This window comes from Pan troglodytes, chromosome 5 (assembly GCF_028858775.2).
Source record: "Pan troglodytes isolate AG18354 chromosome 5, NHGRI_mPanTro3-v2.0_pri, whole genome shotgun sequence".
Taxonomy (NCBI): Eukaryota; Metazoa; Chordata; class Mammalia; order Primates; family Hominidae; genus Pan; species Pan troglodytes.
The window spans coordinates 83,430,015-83,455,240 of record NC_072403.2 but is presented as its reverse complement, the minus strand read 5'-3'; the positions used below and the strand labels follow the sequence as shown (position 1 = coordinate 83,455,240).

General features: G+C 38.2%; 1 long non-coding RNA gene across 1 annotated transcript; it reads left to right on the top strand.

Moving 5' to 3' along the window:
* The first annotated feature begins 1,109 nt into the window (after positions 1–1,109).
* On the top strand, positions 1,110–24,932 carry LOC107975305 (uncharacterized). Its single transcript, XR_001718730.3, has 4 exons — positions 1,110–1,285; positions 9,384–9,474; positions 18,304–18,392; positions 22,901–24,932. It is a non-coding gene; the product is annotated as an uncharacterized LOC107975305 (long non-coding RNA).
* The last annotated feature ends 294 nt before the right edge of the window (positions 24,933–25,226 follow it).

Below are 25,226 nucleotides of genomic sequence, written 5' to 3'. Positions count from 1 at the left end.
TCCCTCACCTTCTGTCCAGGGGATGTGTCAGGTGGCTCTATCAGTTCTGCAGCTCAATAAACATTTAGTCAAGAATGAGGTGCCTGTTGTCCCCTTCTTGCAATTCACGATTTCTCTTCAAATCTCTCTCCCTCTTTGCTTTTGTTGAAGGGAGAGCCAGCTGCCTATGAAAATGCATGCTCCCCTTTTGTGATGTATATATGTCTCTAAGAGACCATGACCCATTCAGAGACTGTGTTTCCCAGTCCCCCTGTCATGTAGGTAGGACCATGTGACTTGGTCTTACCAATGAAATACAAATGAAGGTGATGTATCTGCACCAGGCCCAAGCCTTTAAGAAGCGGTAACTTCTCTCTGCTCTCTTCTGCAGTTGGATGAAGAGGACTTTAATGCCCTGAGGGATGGTCAAGATACAGAATGCAAGAAGCTTTGATTCCTAATTGACTCCATAGAGAAAAGCCATTGCTGACCAATAATACACACATGGATTTTATGTGAGCAAAATGTAAATCACTATTGTGTTACGACTGTTCTGCATTCTTTTAACAGTACCCAGAAGTACCCCCAAATAATATACGTAGGCCAGGCACAGTGGCTCATGCCTGTAATCCCAGCATTTTGGGAGTCCAAGGTGGGCAGATCACAAGGTCAGGAGTTCAAGACCAGCCTGGCCAGCATGGTGAAACCCTGTCTCTACTAAAAATACAAAAATTAGCCAGGCATGGTGGCAGACACCTGTAATCACAACTACTTGGAAGGCTGAGGCAGGAGAATTGCTTGAACCTCAGGAGGCAGACGTTGCAGTGAGCCAAGATCATGCCACTGCACTTCAGCCTGGGCAACAGAGCAAGACTCTGTCTCAAATATATATATATATATATATATATGTGTGTGTGTGTGTGTGTGTGTGTGTGTGTATGTAATACGTCTGTGAGAGAAGGCAAAGAGTTTTTACGTAGTCACTGAAGCTCACAAGGCCAGACTTCTAAATGAGTTATAGAGATGCCTAGATCCAATTGTTGGATATTTTCTTTGAAATACAGGTCATTAACTGGCCTTTATTTCATCAGCTTTGAGCCCTAGTCATTGCCATGATCACAATCATTATTACCACCTCACAGCTAAACTTTGCGTGCCAGAAACCATTCTTATCGTGTTATATGTATTAGCTTATTTAATTCTCACACAACCACATTTTAAAGATGAAGAAACTGAAGCACAAAGAAGTTTACAGAATCTGCTGAAGGTTACATCAGGAAGTGGTGCAACCAGGACTCAAACCCAGGTAGTCTTGTTCTAAAGCCCAAGTTTTTAACAACTAATGTATACAGTCTACAACTTCAAAGTACTCTCACATGTTCCAGGACTTTAAGAATAGTCCTAGTCAGCGTCTTCTGCTATGTGTATCTTTATGTAGTTATATAACTCATGTTTCCCTAGACCATATGTAGTAAATATACACATTAAAAATGCAGTGGCAAAATAGGTATTCTCCCATTTAATTCAGGAACCATGTGTTTCCAAATGGCCCTGCCATTCCTCTCTTGTGTCTAATTGCATCTGTTCTGACCACAGCTTGAGTCTCTGTAATAGAAATGAGTCTGGCCTCACTTCTATACCAGCCTTTACTACTCTGAATAGAAAAATGGTTCTACTCTTAACATTATCAAAACTTCTTTTTAGAATACAAGACAGAAAGTTCTTACCTTCTTTGTAGCACGCACACATCCACACACAGACACACAAACACACACACACACATTGTTCAGCTCATTTATGTGACTTCTTTTCCATTTTTAGCTTCTCTTCAAACTTGGCACAAGTGCTTGAGAATGGGGGAAAAAGGCTATGGAGAGAGGTTGAGTTTGAAGAAAATCCAAGTGATATTCGCTAAATATTGCAATCAAAATGGCCTCTACCCTTGCCTTCTGTCTTCACCTCTCACCCAAACCTCTACCAGTGTCGCTGCACCAAGCTTGTGAATCATGGTGCTCTCTCTGGCTTATTTGGCGAACTTCCCAATAGCAACATGTACAGCCCTTGTACCCTCTCCATCCTCCCTAGCCCATATTTCTTTTGAGTCTCAGTGACAGTACCAGTCACAAACCCCAATATGTTCAACTATTGCCTCTCTGGAAGTGCTATTTAAGTTGTCACAGAAATAGAATCCCCAACAGCACTCACTCCCCAGTTAGTCCATCTAAAAAAATAGAGAATGTTTAGATTAAGTTGAATTCAAAGCAACCCCCACAGCTAAAGTCCTTACTCTGGAACTGTGGCTGTGATTTTAACCTTAAAGTAGAGAAAACTCTCGCTCTGCTTTCTTTTACATTATTTCATGGTAATCTTTCATGTATCAACATTGGCTTTCTAGTTTTTATTTTAATAGTTTCATTCGATCACAAAGTTTGAAAATAACATAGGTAATTATTCTTTTGTTAATAAACATTAAGGATTTTTTTGGGTCCCACTTCAGTTTATTTTCGCTAAGGAAAAAAATTACTACTATGGTATTTTCAAAAAACTTATTGAAATATTAATCCTGGTTCTCTAGGGGAAAAAGTACCTTTATGAAGTAGTAATTTCCTACAGGATCTCAGAGTATCAGCTAGTGGCTTCAAGGCTGAGTCTATAAAACTATGTGTGGTAAGTTTAAAGGTGCCTATTTGTTAAATGATAAACTTATGAACAAGATTTTTCAGACTGTATTTACCTGGGGATTCTGGGTCCTCTGAAGAGGCCAATAATTGTGAGAATTGCTTGATAACTCAAGTATTCCTGGAATTTCCAGAGTGTTATGAAGTTTGATTATTAAACCTAACTTTGGCAAAGAAGGCAATGATGTTTTTTGCAATCTATTGCTGTTACTACCTTCTCCCCAACTGCACTGAGGTTTTTATGTAGAAGAACCACGGGGCTTGAATAAACACAGCAGAAGACTCAGCAATAAGAGGCCTCACTGAGCGCAAAGGAGCATGGCCCCTGGGTCCAAGGCCCAGGGTGAGCAAGAAGAGGAGGAAACTGAATCTTCTGTGAGACCACATTTTAAGAAGAATGTGGTTAAGATACAAAAGTTGTAGCTGGAAAAGCAATGCAGAGGGCAAAGTCTCATGTAAAAAGCAAGGGTAAAAATGGAAGAAACACGTGATAGGATCGGAACTCCAAAAAATGGAGAGTTAGTCAGGATGGAACATTCAGAACAGGTATAAGAAACAGCTTTACGGTAGCTGTTGCAACTTAAAAAGATCATGGTGTGACACTCTATTAACAAGTATTATTACAGGTTAATGATAATCTAGTTATATAATAATAAACTGAAGGTTATAGAGGATCTAAATGTGCTTCCAAGTGCTAAAAAATAAAATCTTTCATCAAATCTAAGATGCTATTGTGTGTAAGATGTATCTGAATGTTAGAGGGTTAAGATGTGGAATCAGGTGTGACTTAGAACCTAAGATATATGGTAAAGTGAATTCTCTTCCATATAATTTAAAATGCTGGATATTTTATTATACCACGATTCTTTGAAAGTGGTGCAATATATAGTATATTTTGTAGTTACGTACCCATTCCACAGATTATTTAATAAATCCCTGAAGTGAAACACACTACACAACAATCTCTAAAGGCAGAGAATTAAAGGGGACATGGATCATGTTTTCCCAGATCATATTGTTTTGTAATAATTTGATCAAATACCCTATCTACAAATACCATATCTTTTGTTATCTTAGGATGGGCTGGGCCTTAATGGTCTCAAATTGACCCTCAAATCTCAGTAGAGTAATCCAACAAAGGTTTTATACTAGATCAGCTCACATCACGGTCTGATTCTGTCAGGAAGCCTTTCCTCATCTTGGAACAACAAAGTCTGGAGCATAGAGTCTCCTGGGCTACTACAGCAGGGAAGAGACATGGAGGGAACCTATTGAGACCGTTAGCAGCCTTGGTCTGAAGCTCGCTTTGTTCCTCTGCTTGTGGTCATTGGTGGAGCATTCATCTAGGCCAACTGAACTGCAAGAGAAGCTGGGGACTATTGAAAATCAGAATGGAGATTTCTGAACACTATTTCTGGGATAGGAGTTATTTATTAAATGGCTTTACTTGGACAGAAATCCTCTAAACACTATGTGTTTTCATGAAGCAATCAATGAAGAAGTTGCCTGACTCCATGATTGACATCTGTGCTCCACGTTTGCTCTCCTTGATATATCTTTTTGAAAATAAGTGGCATCTTTTTCTAGCTTCATATTTTATAAATAACATACTCTTCTGTAAAAATAAAATATAATTTATTTACAATAATCTCATTAGGCATGAACATCACTTTTGAAGTATCGTGGACAAAGTATTTAGAACCATATAAAAATTATAATTATGGCTATGCAAGCTCCTCTTTGGATCTCAGGCTTTAAAGATTTAAACATATAGCACAACAAATAACATTAGGTATGACAAAGCTACTGCATCCCCAGGCCCAGGGAGTACCATTTGTGTGTACTGGGAGTAAGTGGTGTGTGCAGGGTCATCTGAAAAGAGCAAGGCAAGCCTACCCCTGGAGTTGTAGGACACACAGCAGCCCAGGGTGGAAACCTGAAAAAAATACTCATTTTAATCTTTATTGAAAAACATTATCTGCCCTGAAACTATAATTATGGACTCTCAAGAAGAGAGCAACTTTATGGAATAAAATTAGAGACGAGTTTTGCCTAAAACACTCTATTTAAAATGACGTAAAAATGAACGAATAAAGGAATTTAACTGCTGGCCTGAAAATGTAAACATAGAAATAAATAAAAATAGAAACACAGTCCCTAGCATTTTAGAACAAGGCCAAGAAAATGGAGATTTTAACAGCAGAAACCATTAAAATTTTTGATGCCTCACCACAAGAAGGTGGAAGCTTCCCCACTCCTGAATTGTTTCAACTGCCTGCTTTCTTTCTTTTGTTTGTTGTTTGTTTGTTTTAGAGACAGTGTGTCATTCTCTCACCCTGGCAGGAGTGCAGAGTGCCATCATAGCTCCCTGCAACCTTGAACTCCTAGGCCCAAGTGGTCCTCCCACCTCAGCCTCCCAAAATGCTAGTATTACCGGTATGAGCCACAATGCCCAGCCACTTTCAATTATCTTCTTTCACTCTCTCTCGAGTCTGATTATATATTGTTACTAATTTTTAACAAACATGCCAGAGTTTTGCATTTAAATGAATGTTGTTTCAGTCTAAGTAGTCATCTTGGGAGGCTGTGGGTTAATTTGATTGATGTTATCATTGTCCAAATATTTTTGGAAACTCCTCTTTTGGAATTGCCTTCAAAGTCAACATCACATACTTTGGAACAGTGACAAATCAATGTCCTAAAAGGAAGACTCTTATTTGAAGCCACCAAATGTTCTTTGAAGTTAAATTTATTACCTAAAGGAAATTATCCAGCTTATTAATATCACTTTAAATTCTAAGATATATATGAGAAGATATGACCTTAATAGTAATTATGATTTTATACAACCTACACACAGGTATGAAAGATACTTTGATAAAATGTTTTGAGCAAAAATAGCTAGTGTTAATGTTGTTGGTAGCTATCAGTCCATGGAAATATCTATAAAGTCTACTATATTTACTTAAAATTGTTTTTTGGCTTTTTTTTTTAATTACACTTTATGTTTTCAGGTACAAATTCTCTGTTTGAGCATTCTAACCAAATAAGGCCAGATGACTTATTGACCCTTCCACCAGTTTTTAAAATTATGGTGTCATTTTGTATTTCCACTACCTTAAAATAACTATATAACCAAATTAAACTCATTAGGATTTTATATTCAATTAACATTAACAGTTTTTAAAAAAATATATATAGTTTTGTAATAGTTTTAAAAAGCATGAGATGAAAGGAAAAAGCAATAGATTTGAGGTACCTAATTAATGCCAGGCACTCAGCCTGACTGAAACCAGAAGATAACTGGAGTGGGGAGAACCCAAGCCAAGTGTGTACTTGGATCTTCCTTTTGGATGAAGGCACAGTGGGGCTTCTCAAACCAGGATGGGACAGACCTTCCTGGGTGCCCTGTTGATTTGTCCCTCAAACCACACAGCGAAAGTTACCTCCCACTGGGAAGATGCCATAGGAAGGCCTGATTTCCCACCACTAATGCTGCTGAAGCTCAGGCTTGTTGGTTGTTTTGTTTTAGAGACAGGGTCTGGCTCTGTTGCACAGGCTGGAGTGAGTGGTGTGATCATAGCTCACTGCAGCCTCCAACTCCTGGGCTCAAGTGATCCTCCTGCCTCACCTTTCCACATTCCACCTGCTGGGATTACAAGTGTGAGTCACCACACTGGGCCTGAAACAGAGACTAAATGTCCCAATCATGGCCACTGGATACTGAGAGAAAAATTTCTGTGTATGGATGGGAAGGGTGAGGCTTGGTAGGCATAGCTTTTGAGACAGGAAGAGGAAGCCCCTCTTTTCTCCTCCAGATTGTGATTTGGGGAAAGCCAGGAGAATCTCAAGAGTCCTGCCACTCAAAACTAACCATCCTATATAATGCATCAAAATCTCATTATATTTATTTTTATTTATTTTATTTATTTATTTGAGATGGAGTCTTGCTCTGTTGCCCAGGCTGGAGTGCAGTGGTACAATCTTGGCTCACTGCAACCTCCACCTCCTGGGTTCAAGCGATTCTCCTGCCCCAGCCTCCTGAATAGCTGGGATTACAGGCACGTGCCACCACACCCAGCTAATTTTTGTATTTTTAGTAGAAATGGGATTTCACCATGTTGACCAGTCTGATCTCGAACTCCTGACCTTGTGATCCGCCTGCCTTGGCCTCCCAAAGTGCTGAGATTACAGGCATGAACCACCGTGCCCGGCCATCATTATTTTTAATAGATCTATAATGTCCCATATTATTAGCATATCATAATTTATTCAACTATTCCCTCTGTAATGAACATTCAACTTGTTTTCAGGTTTTTGCCACCTGAAAAATCACCTGTTTATTACAGAGCTTTTACTTTATAAGTAATAAACCCTTTAATAGACATGTGTTTATGTACTGGTAATTCCTCAATTGGGATTGCTAAATAAAAGTGTATGATGTTTTAAATTGTAATAGCCATTTCCAGTTTAATTTCTAAAAAGGTTTGAGCAAGTCACACTCCCAGCAGCTAAGTAGAGGGCCTACTTCACTAATGTTGGACAGTGTTACCTTTTCTTCTTTAAATTTTTGCTTATCTGGTGTGTGAAATATTCCATCTAATTTTCTTATATTTTTCATTTCCTTGATTCACTAGTGAAAATACAATGTTTGTGGTCCATTTTCTTTTCTTTATTTACAACTTCTTTTAGTAGTCATTTGTACATTAGGAATATCACTTACATGTCTTCTGATGGCATTCTGACTGCATATATTTTTCCCAATCCATTGTTTTGTATAAGATATGTCTTCAAATACACACAAATACACACACACACAGTCATGCACCGCATAATGACATTTCAGTTAATGTTGGACCTCTTTTACGATGGTGTTCCTGTAAGATTATTGGTCCTATAAGATTATAATACTGTATTTTTGCACTACCTTTTCTATATTCAGATATGTTTACATATTAAAAACTTACCACTGTGTTACAATTGCATACAGTATTCAGTAAAGACACAAGCTGCAAAGGTTTATAGCCTAGAAGCAATAGGCTATGCCATATAGGCATGTAGTAGGCTATACCATCTAAGTTTGTGTAAGCACTCTATGATGTTTGCACAGTGGTGGAATCACCTCATGATTTATTTCTCAAAATGTATCCCCATTGTTCAGTAATGCATGACTATATATGTATATATGTACACACACACATATATATATATTCCTTCATTCTAATCCAGTTAAATATAACCATGTTTTCTTGCTAAGTTTCCTACCTACCTTAACATCTCTCTTGACCAAAATTGTACACGTATTTTTAAATATTTTGTTTTATTTTTAATTTTTACATTTTGTTTATATTAAAATTTCATTTAAAGATAGGGTCAAGGAGGAACCCCCTAGAAGCTGATGAGCCTTGTAAGTTCCAGTAGTTTCCAACTCATCTTTAGGTCATTTCTTCCTCACAAATCATTCCTTTCTCATGCAAATATTTCTCCTGTTTCCATCAATATACTTGGAAATAACCACTTTTCTTTTAAAATAGTGAATCCAAAATTTGTATCGAATTTCCCCCGATTAATTAAAATAAATTTACTTCAACAAGCACTCTCTATTGCTGTCTGCTGTGCATCGGGTGTTGGGGAAACATTGGCAGAGATACAGATAGGGGAAAATGTGACATGGCAGTTTTCCATAGGGCACTTCCAAACTTGATAAGATGTTCTTTTTCAGACCAAAGCTCTACAAAGTTTACAGTTCAACTTTATATCAAGGGACCAATTTTTCACACACGAATCATCATTTAAAATTTGGTGGTGAAAAGGGAAATGGCAGAAAAATTTTGTGGAGTGGGGGTTGTCTCTTTTGTTCTCTTGTGGGAAAAACAAAAAACAAAATAAAATGTGACTGTTGCTTCCTTCCCCCACATCCCAAACTCTATGTGGTTTAGAGGAAGGAAGTGTTCAGGAGAGAAATCAGTTTCCTAAAGTTTTTACAACCAAAAGACTTAGGGGATTGAATTTTTTTCTAAAATAACAACTGCAAACGGATATTTATATAAAGAGTTAGGTCAAACCTAAGAACTAAGAGTTTATTTTTAGATTTCTGCTTGGCCAAGGGGGAAATATGGTAAATGAGCCTCATGTTCTTAAATGGGCATGCGATGGAACTCAAAAGATTTCAGAAATCTGAGAAAATGCACTTAAGAGCATCAGTTTCTGTAGGCATTATTAGAAACCCCTAGACAATAACAATATTACTACGGGTTTTCTTCCTTCCCCGCCGGCCCCCAAAGTTACTTTCAGTTTTAGTGCTCTGGTCTCTACATTCTTGAAGATACCAAAACAAAAAGAATAAAGATTATGTAAACATAGAAGATATAAATAGAATGTCAAGTGACTTTAGCTGCACAGGTGGTGAAGCTGTGCTTTCTGTGGGGCAGCCACCAGCCCTGTGTGGCTATGAAGCATTTAAATGTGGCAAGTCCAGATTGAGATCTGCAGAAGCATTTAGTACACATTGGATTTAAAAGTGAAGTATGAAAAAATACAAAATATCTCATTAAAATGTTTATATTGATTACATATTGAAACGGTCATACTTTAGACATAGTTGGTTCTATAAAAATATATTATTAAAATTAATTGCACCCATTTCTTTTTTCCTTTTTTAAGTGTGACTACAAGAATATTTAAAATTGCATCTGTAACTCAGAAAATCTTTCTGTTATATAACAGTGGTACAGTATTGGAATTAAGAGCTGGGCTCTGAAGTAAACCTACCTGGATTCATAGTTGGGCTACTGACACACAGGCCAGATGACCTTGGGTAAGTTCCACAGGCAATCTGTGCATCAAATTTCATATTTATAAAACTATGAAGGATAAAAGCTTTCCTATTTCAGAGGGCTGTTTGAGCATAAAGCGTTCAGAGCCTGGCACAGTGTAAGAATTCACTAAGGCTTCGTTCTGTTATTTTTACTTCAGAATCCAAAAAAGCAAACACTTTTTTTCTGTAAGAGAGAAGCTCTAAAAATAAACAACAAAAAAAAATTAAAATCAGAAATTTATGCTTCCCCCACCTTCCTTCCCCATTCTTTGCAGCCAACTTATTACATTGAGGAAAAAAATCAAACTATCCTTCTAAAACAAAATATTTTCAAGATGTGAGATTGTCTGTTAGGCATTTTTTACCCCCCATAGCTGTGCCCAGTTCTCTGAGAAGACCAATGCAATTAGAGAAAACTATAGATTTTTCCTTTCTATTAATACATCTCATACAGAATTATTGGCTGTAGTATTGGATCTGACTTTAGAAAAAAATAAGAGCATGTATCTGATGCCCCTGACATCATGGAAGTGAGCCTGAAAACAATAATAGTTACAAGGCATAACTTGAAGTTATTGTGGGTTCAGTTCTAGACCACTGCAATAAAGTAGACAACACGATAAAAGGAGCCATACTATTTTTTTTGTTTCCCAGTGCATTTAAAAGTTATGTTTATACTATACTGCAATCTATTAAGTGTGCAATAGCATTATGTCTAAAAAATGTACTTACCTTAATTTTAGAATACTTTATTTCTAAAAAATTCTAATGATCATCTGAGCTTTGAATGGGTCCTAATCTTTTGCTGGTAGAGGGTCATGCCTCGACGACCACTGCTGATCAGGATGGTGATTGCTAAAAGTTGGGATGGCTACAGCACTTTTTAAAAATAAGGCAACAATGAAGTTTGTCACATTGATTGAATTTCCCTTTCACAAAAGATTTCTCTGTAGTGTATGATGCTGTTTGATAACATTTTACCCACAAGAGAACTTCTTTCAAAATTGGAGTCACTCCTCTTAAAACCTGCCACTGCTTTATCAACTAAGTTTATGTAATATTCCAGATTCCTTGTTGTCATTTCAACACTGTTCACAGTATCTTCACCAAGAGTAGATTCTATCTCAAGAAACCACTTTCTTTGCTCAGCCATAAGAAGCAACTTCTTATCCATTCAAGTTTTAACATGAGATTGGAGGAATCCAGTTCAATCTTCAAGCTGAACTTATAATATCAGTTCTCTTGCTATTTCCACCACATCTACAGTTCCTTCCTACACTGAAGTCTTGAACCCTCAAAAGCATCCACGGAGATTGAAATCAACTTCTTCCAAACTCCTGTTAATGTTGATATTTTGACCTCCTCCCATAAATTATGAATGGTCTTTCTGACATCTAGAATGGCAAATCCTTTCCAGAAGGTTTTCAATTTACCCAGATTCATCAAGAAATCACTATCTATGGCAGCTATAGTCTTATGAAATGCATTTCTTAAAAAATAAGACTTGAAAGCCAAAATTACTACTTGACCCATGGGCTGCAGAAAGGACACTGTGTTAGCAGCATGAAAATAACATTAATCTCCTTATACATCTCCATCAGAGGTCTTAGGTGACCAGGTGCATTGTCAATGAGCAGTAATGTTTTGAAAGGAATCTTCTTTTCCAAGCAATGTGTCTCAACAGTGAGATGAAGATATTCAGTAAACTATGCTGTTAACGGATTTCCTTTACCTAGGCTTTGTTGTTCCACTTATAAAGCACAGGCAGAATAGATTTAGCATAATTCTTAAGGGCCTTCAGATTTTTGGAATGGCAAATGAGCACTGGCATCAACTTAAAGTCATCAAGTTGCATTAGCCCCTCACAAGACAGTCAGCCTATCCTGTGGAGCTTTGAAACCAGGCATTGACTTATTTTCTCTACCTATAAGAGTCCTAGATGGCATCTTCTTCCAAGAGAGGGTTTTTTTTGTCTTCTTTGGAAATCTGTTGTTTAGTGTAGCCACGTTCATAAATTATCTTAGCTAGATCTTCTGAATAACTTGCTATAGTTTCTACATCAGCACTTGTTGCTCGGCTCTACCCTTTTATGTTATAAAGATGGTTTCTTTTCTTAGACCTCATGAACCAACCTCTGTTAGCTTCAAACTTTTCTTCTGCAGCTTCCTCATCTCTCTCAGCCTTCATAGAACTGAAGAGTTGGGACCTTGATCTGGATTAAGCTTTGGCTTAACAGAATGTTGTGGCTGGTTCAGTCTTCTATCCAGACCATCAGACTTTCTCCATATCAGCAATAAGACTGTTTTTCTTTCTTGGCATTCATGTGTTCACTGGAGTAACACGTTTAATTTCCTTCAAAAAGTTTTTCTTTATGTTCACAACCTGACTAACTGGTGCAAGGGACCTAGCTTTTGGCCTATCTTAGCTTTCGATATGTCTTCCTTGTTGAGCTTAATCATTTCTAGCTTTCTATTTAAAGTAAGAGACATGCAACTCTTCCTTTCCCTTAAACACTTAGAAGCCATTGTGTGGTTATTAACTGGCCAATATCAATATTGTTGTGTCTCAGGGAGGCCTGAGGAGAGGCAGAATGATGGGGAAATGGCCATTTAGTGGAGCAGTCAGAACACACACACCATTGATCAATTATGTTATTCAATTATGGCAGTTCACGGTGCCCCAAAACTATTACAATAGTAATATCAAAGATCACTGATCACAGATCACCACAATAATAATGAAAAAATATTTTTCATTATTATGAAATAATTTTTATTTATATAATAATTTAATCAAAATTATTTGAAGACTTTTGTTAATTTATTCAAAATTATTTCATATAAATAATTTCAAATTTTTCAATATTATTAAAATAGTGCAGTAGTTACTAATATGTGACAGAAAGACATGCAGTGAGCACATGCTGTTGGAAAAATAGCACCAATAGACTTGAACAATGAAAAGTTACCACAAATCTTCAATTTGTAAAAAACACAGTATCTGTGAAGCCCAAGAAAGGAAAGCACAAGAAAACAAAGTATGCCTGTACTTCTGCAGAGCTTTTTCTACTTGTGAAGCATTATGCCCAAGTGCTTTACATGTTTTATCTCATTTAAATTCATACAACAATCCACTGGAATAAGTATTATTATTTTCTCCATTTGATGGTGAGATGGTATCTTGGAGAGGTTAAGTAATTGCTAGAAGTCACATAGTTAGTGACAGGGTAAAGATTAGGTCTAATCTGGGTCTACTAAAGACATATATTGCTAGGGGGTCTTATTATTTCTCAGACAACTATCAATAGGTCTGCACAGATCACAGCCTCGTGGAGAAAAAAAAATGCTCTTATCCTGTAGCAAGGATATTACATAAGTGAAAGAGAAACAGTTATTAGGCTCATCACATTGTTTCTGCTAGAGCATGACTTCAGAAATTAAGTTATTTTCAAAATTTCTTGCAGTTCACTCTGTATGATGGTGATGTTTTTGAGATAATTTCACAGCACATAATGTAACACTTAGCATATAGTTACTGCTTATTTAATGATTGTTGAATAAATAATCGTATGAGTATGTGTGCCACTAGCTTTTCCTAACCAGAGCTTATCATCTGAACCACAAAGCACAAAAATATTCTGAGTGATTATTTACTCAATCTTTTCAAGTATTTATATAGCAAACACCATTCAAGATCCACAGGTGATAAGTTAATTTATTACATGCAATAGATGACTTAGGACAATGGGGCTTAATTCACTCTTGGAATCCTATAAAGAACTATACTTAAATTAATCCATGGTCTTTGAGGGTTACCTTAACTTTAGTCGGGGTGGCAAACTACAGCCTGTGCCAAATATGACCTATAGACTGTTTTTATAAGACCTCTGAGCTGAGAAAGCTTTTAAAAATTTAAAGGCTTATTTTAAAAATTGAATAATGTGCAACACAGGCCATATGTAGCTTGCCATGCCTAAAATATGTACTATCTGACTCCTTTCAGAAAAAAAAAATTAATCTCTGCTTTTGGTCATAGTACCTATATATCCAAGCAGAGCAACAGCTAACTTAACTGTTATTATTTGAGAAGTCCCCTAAGACACACGGCCTATAAAGTATTTGCTACCAATCTATCTTCAGATATAACAGTCATACTTGTTTTCACTTGTACGTTGAGCATTAAAACAGCAGCCTTGCCAACCCTCATCCTCCACTAAAGGCCCTTGCACAGCAGCATGGCATAGTAAGTAATGCCATAGACTCAGAGTGACATGAGTACCAATTTCAGCTATTATTAGGTATTGCTTATTAGGTGAGAAAATTGGACATGTCAGAGATAATTTCTTCATTCATCAGTAATTTGCACAGCAGAGTCTCATAAATAATACTTCTTGGTACATACCATGTGTATTGGATATCTATTGCTGTGTATCAAATTACCCTGAAATGCAGTAGCTGGATAAAACAACATTTACTGTCTCACAATTTTGTTGTTCAGGAATCCAGGCATGGCTTAGCTGGGTCCTCTATCTAGCTCATGGTCTCTTACAGGATAAAATTGAGGTGTCAGCTGTATCTCCAGTCATCTCAAGATTCAGCTGGGATAAGATCTGATTCCAAGATCATTCACCAGTTGTCAGCAGGATTCAGGTCCTTGGCAGCTGTTGTCAGAGGCTGCCACCAGTTCTCTGTCGTATGAGCTTTTCCATAGGGTAATTCAGAATACTGTAGTTAGTTTCCTTAAACTGAGGAAGCAAGCAAATGCCAGCAAGACAGAAGTCACGGTCTCTTGTAAACTAATTTCAGAAGTGATATCCCATCACCTTTGTTGTATTCTATTCACTAAAAGCAAGTTACTAAGTCCAACCCACACTCAAGGGGAGTAGACTACAGAATCTTATTACCAGGAGGTGGGGATTGTTGGTTAGCATCCTAAAAGGCTGCCCAATACATCATGATTGTCATGAGCAGGGAGTACATAGGATGGAAACCTATTCGTGATATTACCAGAAAAAAATGCAAAAACTATTTGGAATATATCAGCATCTCAAGGAAGGCGTATGTTGAACATCACAGCTCTGCAATAAAACAGAAGTGAACACACTCCTTTGTTCTGTGACTTACAAACTATATATTTTTGGACAAGATACTTTATGTCTCTGAGTCTCTGTAAAACCTACGTTGCAGAATAGATGTAAAGATTAAAATAGATAAGACCAAAAACACCTAGCACAGTACTTGGCAAATGGTATATGGTCAATAACAATAGTTACCATTATTTTCCTTCTTATATATATCCTAGTCTATCCAACTAGAAATCAATATTTTTAAAACCATATAGCTCTGTATAAAGACAACGACATCTAGGAATGATGTTTCAATGAAAACAGTGTTGCAATAAAAATAATATCTTACGTTAGTTTGGCACTTTTCACTCAACAAAGTGTTTTCACAAACTTTATCTTACTTGATCCTCACAAGGTGTGTGAAGGCAGTTTGGGGCTTATCAAGGCTCATCTTTGTAAAACAGGAAAACTAAGAAACAGAAAGGTTAAATAAATTACCCAGGATTGCACAATAAATCAGTATATCAGGACAAGGATCTCTGAAAAGATGTGGAAGGGATTAGGAGTGTCTGGTGGTGGTAGGACCAAAAACATACTGAAACCAGAAGTACCAGTAAGGCAGGGGGCCACTTAAATCCAAAGAGTTCTATGGATGGAGTAAACCTGTGACTCAGCAGTCAGGAAGGCGAGGGCAGTCAGAGCTTCCCCTGATCAGAGCTTAGGGCAAATATGTGAAAGACAAAAAAAAAAGCCAGAGTTCAGGGCAAACATGTGAAAGAAAAAAAAAAGCCAGAGCTCAGGGCAAATATGTGAAAGAAAAAAAAAGCACTCAGAGAATGACCATGTTGCCAATGCAGAAGAACAAGGCAAGGGAAGGTCAGGCAAGGCTGATTTTCAAAATTTTTGTCAGATAAATTTCTTTCATTTAATTGATTGAGAACTATAAAAAGACATCAGAAAAGCAGTCAGGAACCTGTAAATCAGGGGAGGATGTAGGCAGTAGGCGGAGCGAATCAGGAAAGGGATTTGGAATGGCACTGACAATCAAAGTCATGCTCCACTAAGAACTGTGAATTAACTTAAAGTAAATACAGTGAGTATATCCAGATATACGGATATGTAGATATACAATATCCAGATATACAGACAACATGGGGATATTGTCAACTACAGTCTGTATACAACTCCATTTAGGTTATAGTTCATGATGTAAAAAGAAACCTTTAGGCCCAACTTAAAATACATATAGTTTCATGGTACACCTCCCCAACTTCATCTCCCCCACATTGTGCATACAACAGAGAATCATACAATGGCCCCAACCAAGGGACCTCGTGGGCATTCCATATAATACTTAAGACACATTTTGACAGAATATAATATAACTCTACAAGTTATGTTTTTAGAAAGAGTATTTTCATGGGATGGTTAACACCAAAATTCATTTGGAAAATAAGATACTGCCAACCTACATGCTGAGACACAAACATTTCTTTCTCCAAGGGCTTCACCTCAACAACATGCCACCTTAGTAGAATATCTTTGCGAACCTTTATAAACTATATATATATAAAAAAAATTCTCCCTGTGAGAAATTTGTTTCACTGTAATCTGACTTAACACCATAGCCTAAGTTACATGAGAAAAAAAAAATGAGTATTTCTCTTAGGATATAAAAAAACAAGAGACATAAGTAAGACTGTTCTTCTTAAAGCCTTTGTAAAAATGGGATGGGCTATAAACACACATGTATTTATTTTATAAGACAAAATTGCTGTACCCAAGTTGCCCCAAATCTAGAAAACTGAAGAAACATGTAAATTACCCACCTCAATAATGAATAATAAATGCTTAGAGGTGATGATAGGGCCTAGAGGAATTAAAAACAAAGGGGACTTTTGAGCAGAGGGAACACTTAAGTAGAGCTTCAAGAGACTAGCAAATGTTAAGGATGCAGCTGTTAAAAGAAAAACTATAGCCGAATTAAATTTAAAAGAGTTTAACTGAGCAAAGAACGATTCGCAAGTCAGGCAGCCTGTCGAGCCAGAGTTGGCTCAGAGACTCCAGCACAGCCAACATGGTGGAAGAAGAGTTATGGACAGAAAAAGGAAAATGACATACAGAAAAGGAAAGTAAGATACAGAGAAAGCTGGATTGGTTACAGCTCGACGTTTGCCTTATCTGAACACAATTTGAACAGCTGGCCACCTTTGAGGAACTTGGTGATTGGCACAGGCATAGACTACAGTCTGTATACAACTCCTTGTAGGTTATAGTTCATGATGTTCAGAGAAAGCTTTAGACCCAACTTAAAATACGTAAGGAGGCAGCTTAAGGCTAAACTTCATTTAACAGTAATGAAACATAGCAATTAGCTCAATGGCTGGGACACCAGTGTACGAAGAGGAACATTGTCTTAGTCTGTTGAGACTGCTTTGTTACAAAGTACCAAAACAAAGGAACAGAAATATATTTATCACAGTTCTGGAGGCTGGGAAGCCCAAGACCAAGAAGCTGACAGAGTTAGTGTCTGGTGAAGGCCCTCTTTCTGGTTCATAGATGGCACCTTCTCACTGTGTCCTCAAATGGTAGAGGAGCAAACAAGCTCTCTGAGCCCTCTTTTATAAGAGCACTAAGCCCATTAATGAGGCCCTGCCCTCATGACCTTATCACCTCCCAAAAGCCTAACCTCCTACTATCATCATCTTGGGAGTTAGGATATAAATTTGAGGGGGGAAACAAACATTCAATCCAGAGCAGACATTAATAGGTTGGTCTACAGAGGTTAAGGCATTAAACCTTGAGGAGTTAAGGAGTCAGGACTCTTTCCTGATAGCAACCTAGTTCTTTATGGATTAATTTTAAGTAGAGAAATGACAAGATCAGATTTGTATTTTAGAAAAATCACTTGGAGTCAGAGACAGGGATGGAATAATAGGGAAAAGACTTTTAGCAAAGTAATTTATTCCTGGAGAAGCTTCTGAGAAAAGGATGTACCTAATCAAAACAATCTAATTTTATGCATACTCTTCCACTGTAGGTTTTGTACCTGGTTCTATTTTTAACCCATTGTTAGTGATTCCTGTTACAGACACATCTATTTTAGACTGGAAACTACTTTAATTGGTACCCTGGGTGATGAGGTCTTTTCAGAATATGAGGTATTGTGATTAACTTCACTTATTCACTAGCTCCCTAAAGACACACTGTAATTGGGTTTGATGGCCACTGTATTTTTTTGTCATTTATAGTTGGGTTTATGTTCTTTTTCAGGAATAATAACCAAAAAATAGAGTCTTTATAGAAATAATGAGCCATAGAAGAATTTTTTACCATTTGTTAATGGCATCTGCCAGTCTGCTTGGCCATGCATGACAATAAATGCTATCTTTCTTGCTTTATGAAAATGACAAATTGAAATATGACTTCACTTTAAAATGCATTTGGAAAGGAATAAGACACATATCATATGTATCATAAGAACAATAAAGCATAAGAGAGTTTCACCTGACTTTTCACACCTCTTTTTGGACTTCTTTAGTTGTAAAAAAGAAAAGGTATGGAAATTACTAAATGACACACAATAGGCAGCTGACACCCATAGAGCTGAATATGTAATTCTGTGGCCTTAGGGAACTAGATATTGTTTTTGCGTGTGTGAGGGGAGAAATAGTGGCCCAGAATCTATAAAACAAAAATACTGTCATGGACCTATGATTTATGCCACAGATGATCTTAAATGTTTACTTTTTCTAAATTTCCAGAAGTAAATACCAAGTACTGAGCATCGGTGCTGTGCAGAAATCATTAGTGCTGTTCACCCAAAATTTGGGGTTTTCTTCTCAAGCAGATGGTAAGGCTGTAGTTTCCCGCCCCTTTTAAATGAAAAGCACCCAAGTGACTCACTTTGGTCAAAAAACTATTTTTAAAAAGTGACGTGTGCTATATCTGAGGAGAGGTTTTAAGATGCAGTGGCTCTCTTATCCCTCTGGCATTGTGGTTCTCCATCAGTCTGGGTCCCTGGGTGACTACCAGAGACCCATTTTAGACCTGACAGACAAGTAACAAAGCAAGAAAGGAATGTGTATTTTTATGGCAGCAAAACATCTATCTTGAATGATACAGAAATAAGTACCTAGACATGAGTGCTACCATAGCAAATAAGCCTAAAATATATGGTAGAGGCTAACAACCGGGCAGTAGACAGCAAGCAGACTGCCACTGGAGACGAGAATGATAGTGATCGTTGTAATGCAGTAGCAAAACAGTTGGTAAAACTGTTGCCTGGGATAACATGGAAGATAGAAAATGTAGCTCTAGAGAATAAGATAGGAAAACAGTGTTAGTGATATGTATTGATTATAATTGGCTGTACAGTCATGCACTGCATAATGATGTTTCAGTCAACAATAGACCACATATATAACAGCGGTCCTATATGATTATAATGTATTTTTACCATGTCTTTTCTATATTTAGATATGTTTAAATATACAAATACCTACCACTGCATTATAATTGCCTACAGCATTCAGTACAGTAACATGCTGTCCAGGTTTATAGCCTAGGAGCAATAGCCTATACCATATAGCCTAAGTGTGTAGTAGGCTCTACCATCTAGGTTTGTGTAAGTACATCCTGTAATGTTCACACAACAACAAAATCATCAAACAATGCATTTCTCAGAACATATCCCTGTCATTAAATGATGCATGACTGTGTTTGACAGGGCACCACAAAAAGAGATGACTTCAGAAACAATCAGGGAGGTTGCAAACATTAATAAAAGAAAATAGGGGCTGGGCGCAGTGGCTCACGCCTGTAATCCTAGCACTTTGGGAGGCCGAGGCAGGCGGATCACTTGAGCTCAGGAGTTTGAGGCCACCCTGGGCAACATAGTGAAACCACCCTCCCATCTCTACTAAAATACAAAAATTAGCCGGGCATGGTGATGCGCACTTGTAGTCCCAGATACTCGGGAGGCTAAGGCACTAGAATTGCTTGAACCCAGGAGGCGGAGGTTGGAGTGAGCCAAGGTCGCGTCACTGCACCACAACCTGGGCGACAGAGCAAGACTGTCTCAAAAAAAAAAGGAAGTGTCCAGGAATTTGGGAACCTGCAGGATTGCAGAAGGTGATTTTCTCTCTTCAACAGTTAAAAGATGAAACTAGAGGCTTTGAAGCAAAAGTCACCTGGAATTCTGCCTTGGGTCAAGGATCATATCAAGGATGTTATGGGATGAATTTTATACCCTTCAAGATTCACATGTTGAAGTTCCAACCTCTAGCATCTCAGAATGTAACCCTATTTGGAAATATGGCCTTTAAAAGGGTGATTAAGTTAAAAGAAGCTGTTTGGGTGGGGCCCTAATCCAATCTAGTTCTTATAAGGAGAGAGAAATGCTGGGTGTGAGAGTTGTTCTATGTACCAATTTGAGTGGCCCACTGGGTGACCCATATTAAACATTTTTCTGAGTGTGTCTGGGAGAGTGTCTCTCAATGAGACTAGCACTGGAATCAGTGGACTCAGCAAAGTTGATTGCCCTCCCAATGTAGCTAGATGTCATTCTATGTGTTGTGGGCCTGAATAGAACAAAAGGCAAAGGAAGGGGGAATTCAACCCATTTTTCCTGACTCTCTGCTTAAGCTGAGACATCTCATCTTATCTTCTGCCCTAGGACTGGGATTTGCATCATTGGCTCTCCAGGTTCTCAGGCCTTTGAACTCAGATTGAATTGTATCACCCACTTTCCTGAGTCTTCAGCTTGTAGATGGCAGACTGTGGACTTCTCAGTCTCCATAATCATGTGAGCCAGTTCTGTATGATAGATAGATAGATAGATGATGATAGATAGATGATAGATAGATAGATAGATAGATAGATAGATAGATAGATAGATATAGATAGATAGATAGATAGATAGATAGATAGATAGATAGATAGATAGACAGACAGATTCCCTATGGGTTCAGTTTCTCTGGAGAACCCTAATACACTAGAAATATATACACAGAGAAAATACCATGTAAGGATACAACAAGAAGGCAAGCATCTGCAAGCCCAGGAGAGAGGCCACAGGAGAAAGCAAACTGCCAACACCTTGATCTTAGACTTTCAGCTTCCAGAACTGTGAGAATATACATTTCTGTGGTTTACACCACTCAGTCTAAAATGTTGTGATAGCAGCCCTAACCTACTAATAAAAGGAAATGGCCGCCAGATGCGGTGGCTCACACCTGTAATCCCAGCACTTTGGGAGGCCGAGGCGGGTGGCTCACTTGAGGCTAGGAGTTCAAGACCAGCCTGGCCAACATGGTGAAACCCCATCTCTACTAAAAATGCAAAAATTAGCCGGGCCTGGTGACACACGCCTGTAATCCCAGCTACTCAGGAGGCTGAAGCAGGAGAATCTCTTGCACCCGGCAGGCAGAGATTTCATGAGTGGAGATACCACCACTGCATTCCAGCCTGGGTGACAGAGCAAGACCCTGTCTCAAAAAATAAAAAAGGAAATGTCCATCACATCACTGAATGAAATAAGATGTTTCCACAAAAACCAGTAAATGGGTTCAGTTCAGTTGGACCAGGTATCACAGACATCAAAGATTTCAAAATTAAGTCAAGAGGAAGAGAGAGGCATGGGAGCAAAGAAGAATATAAATATGGTACATCTAAGAAATATGTCAAGAGAAGACCTTTGGGTGGCCATTGACACATCTAGTTGTTTGAATCAAATAGAAATGAAGCTTTGTCAGTTTGGCAGGAAGTAGATGGCATACACAAATTATGTAACTGAAGGAAATGTAATAAAGAAGTAGTCTACAGAAACATATCAGAGGTAAGGTACCGATTAGGAATGATGAGGTACTCAGGAATTAGCAACCACAGGAAACCTTTGCCACCCCTAGGCCTCAAGGACAAAGGGACAGCACTGTGCGGAAGGATCCTGGTGAGGTCTGGAGCCAGGGAAGAAAAACCTTTAGACAGGAGCTAAGACCAGCTGAGTAAGGCAGCCACTGCCAGGATTGTGAAAAGGTTGAGGAAGGGAATGTCAGGATAGGGATAAATACTGCAACCTCTCTCCCTCTCAAATCCTGCCCTCCAATTTCCTACCTGTGTCTCCCACTTGCCCAACCAACAAAAATCCAGAGTATAAGGAATTCTGGATAATGCAGTCCACAGAGGTCAGCTCCTGGGACACAGAATAAGGCAGAGAAGGGAATATATTTAAAGGGCAGAGAATAACCAACACAGAAACTTATTCAATATTTTAAAAAGACATACTGGTGAAAAAGAAACAAGCCTGGACTGACAAAGTGACTGTGTGAGACTTTAAATTGTCCTGGAGCCCCCAGTCTTCTGTAGGCCAAATGTAGGAAAGCTGCTCATCTCTCTTGAGTTGAAGACTTGGAGCCTAATCAAGCAATATTTCCCATCACCTGGGGACCATCCCTTCTGCCCAGCACATTCATTTGGTTTCTATGGATCAGTGATTCCTGTGTATCTCCCTTTCCTTCCCTTTCTGAATGGGAGTATTTATGAAGTTATCGTGCTCTTGCTTTTGCCATTGCATATCAGATGTATAGGGGACAGGTAACTTGTCTTATAGTTCATAGATCTCTGGGTCATAAGGAACCACACTGGACCTGCATGGTGCTGTGACTGAATGGCACTTTAGCGTGTTCTGCCTCTGGGAGGCAGTAAATGTACATATCGTGAAGGAAGAAAAGAAAACTTTATGTTTGTTAGCTAGACAGATGTCCAGTGGTAGTCATTAGTGCTATTCTGCATTTCCCCACCCAGCCAAATTTTCCTGGTAACATGACTTGCTCTGGCAAATAAAATGTGAGCAGAGGTGAGATGGGTGTAATTCACTGCACACTCTCTTTCCCTTTCCTTTTGGCACAGCCACACACAAGTTCAGGATGGTAGCTCCTCCATCTGATTGGGTCACTGAGGGCCCACAATATGTGGAGGTAATGAATATACATCATTAGCAAGAAATAAACTTCAACTGTTTAAGTCACTGAGAGGTTTGGGGGTTACATGTTGCCACCATGCTATCCTAGCCAATCCTAAGTGGTACATGTAGACAGTGAATTAATTAGCACCTGTATTTTAGACTATGTAGTAGTCACTGCTGGGGTGGAAACAGTAACTTTAGAATCCTGAATATCAATATCTTTATTGCCATTCTTTAGGGCTAGCTATGTTAATTGTGAAACAAATGCAATTTGATTATCATCTCCACCCTCCTCATGCCCAGTAAAAAACTTCCCTGTCCTATTCCTTCTTGGGTATAATGTGAATTGATCTGAATCATAATGGCTAATAATAAGTGTGTGTTTCTCCTTTCACCAGGACTCAGAGAAATCTTCCAATGTGGCAGCACATTTCTCAGCCTCAAGTATACTACAGTCAACGAGACAGATGTAGCCCCCACTCTCATAAAGCCCCTTCTAGCAGGAGGAACAGACAATGATGTGAGTGACTCAGCCACATTAGTGGGGAGGCTGAAGGAGTCTTCTCTGAAGAGCTAACAGTAAAAGTAAAATCTGAACAACAGGGGACCAGCCATGTGAAAACAGGGAGAAAGAAAATCTAGGGAGGTAAAACAACTTGTACAGAGTGCCCTACCACAGGAATGAGCTTGGCACATTTGAAGAACAGCTCATAGTCCACAGTAGAGTATGGTGGTTGAAGGGGCAAGTAATAGAAGCCTTTTGAAGAATAGGCAGGTCCAGATCATAGAAGGCTTTATAAGCTAGGGTAAGGAGTTTGGGATTTATTCTAAATGGGAAAACACTAGAGGATTTTGAGCACCAGAGGGATGTGATTTTATTAAGTTGTAAAAAGTTCACCCTAACTGAAGTGTGGAGAATGAATTAAGAGGGGGCAAGTGTAGAAGGAAATGGACCCAGGAGAAATGCACTGCAGCAGCCCAGGTAAGAGGTTGGAATGATGGCGAGAAGAGGACAGGTTTGGGATGTTTTAAGGTGGGTTTGACACATCTTAATGACACATTGCATGAAAAGATGAGGGAATCAAGAATAACTCTCAGACGTTGGCTTCAGCTACTGGGTGGAAATTGGTGCCATTTTACTAAGCTGGGCTAAATGTCAACTAAGGTGTTTTGATAACATTTGCATTTAATTGTGGCCTTTAATGTCTTTAGCAGGAACATGAATATTTAGGAGATTGCAGAAATAGTAGGGGAAATACTTTTGAAATGCTGAGAGGAGAATATTTCCTTCCTTAAAAAAAAAAAAAAGAAAGAAAGCAAAACTGATTTTCTGAATTTGGCAATGAAAGCTGGACCTCCTCAATGGCATGAGGTGATATGACCTTTTCCTGCTAGATTCACCCCTCCACTTGGCAAAATCTTCTCTTTGGCCCAAAGAGCAAGAAGGAAGGGGAAATCCTGATTTTCCTTTAATGCTTGATCCAAATATGACTCTTCCTTTGGTATCTTTGAGCATGTCTTTGACACAGCATGAACATTTAAATATGAAACAGATGTAAGACATACCATGAAACTCAATTTTTTAGTTTACCGAGACATAACTTTTCCCCAACTTTCTGTCCACTATAGATCTCTTTTAAATTCCTTATCCTCCCTCAGGAGGTGGAGATAGTGGGCTGTTGGGAGTCCCTGTTATCTTAGCACATCCACCGTCCAAACACTCAGTCCAAGACCTCTCCTTTCATCTAGCCTGGTGTTCAAATTCTCCCTCTTTCTCTTACTCAAGGCCTCCCCTTTCTTGAATGAATGATGCTGGGGATAACCCCTTCCCTATCCAGAGGACTGTGGTATCTGCCTCTTTAAGTTCAAAACAATCACATACAAGCAATACACATGCACTTGCTGGGGCAGGAAGGGGTGGGATCCTTTCCTTCCTTTAGCCTTTTGGCATCTCAAATTAGTCTATGTGAAAGGCCTTCTCTTTACAGACACCTAATGATTAAGAAGTCAGACTCTGGGGAGAGACCACCAGTTTTCAAATCTTATCCCTATTGCTTACTAGATGAGTGAACTTAAGCATTTATTTAACCTCTCTGAGCCTCAGTTCTTCTTATGAAGATCAGGGATAATAGTACCAATCTCACAGGGTTGTTGTGAGGATTAAATGAGATGGTATATGTAAAATGCTTACCCCAATGACTAGTTCTTAGTAAATTCTCAATATACATTAGCTATTATTATTATTATTACAGAAATATCATCATCATCATTATCATCATCATGATTATCATCATCCCAGTTCATATTGAAATCAAGATGTACAATCGTGGTTACAAATTTTTCATAGACTCAACCCAGAAATAGAGTGCTTTGGTGCAATATCTGGGGCATATGCATAGAGGATCATAAATAAATTAATAACTAAGTTTCTTTCTGTATTTCCTCTATGAATCTATAAATATATTCCTTTCTTGTATACTAAAAATAAAAATTAAATTCATGATTTCTAAGGCCATGCATTTTAAACGTTTTAGGTGTCCACTTGATATTAACTCTGTTAGTATAAAATTTCCCAAATATTCACCTAATCCTATCCCTTCCAGCTTTGTTATAACTAACAGTTGCCTCTTTCATAGTTGCCACTATGTAATATCAAATGAGCACCCTTCTGTTATAAGTTCACTATAGAGTAGTTGTTTGCAGATTGCTCTTAATAACAGTACA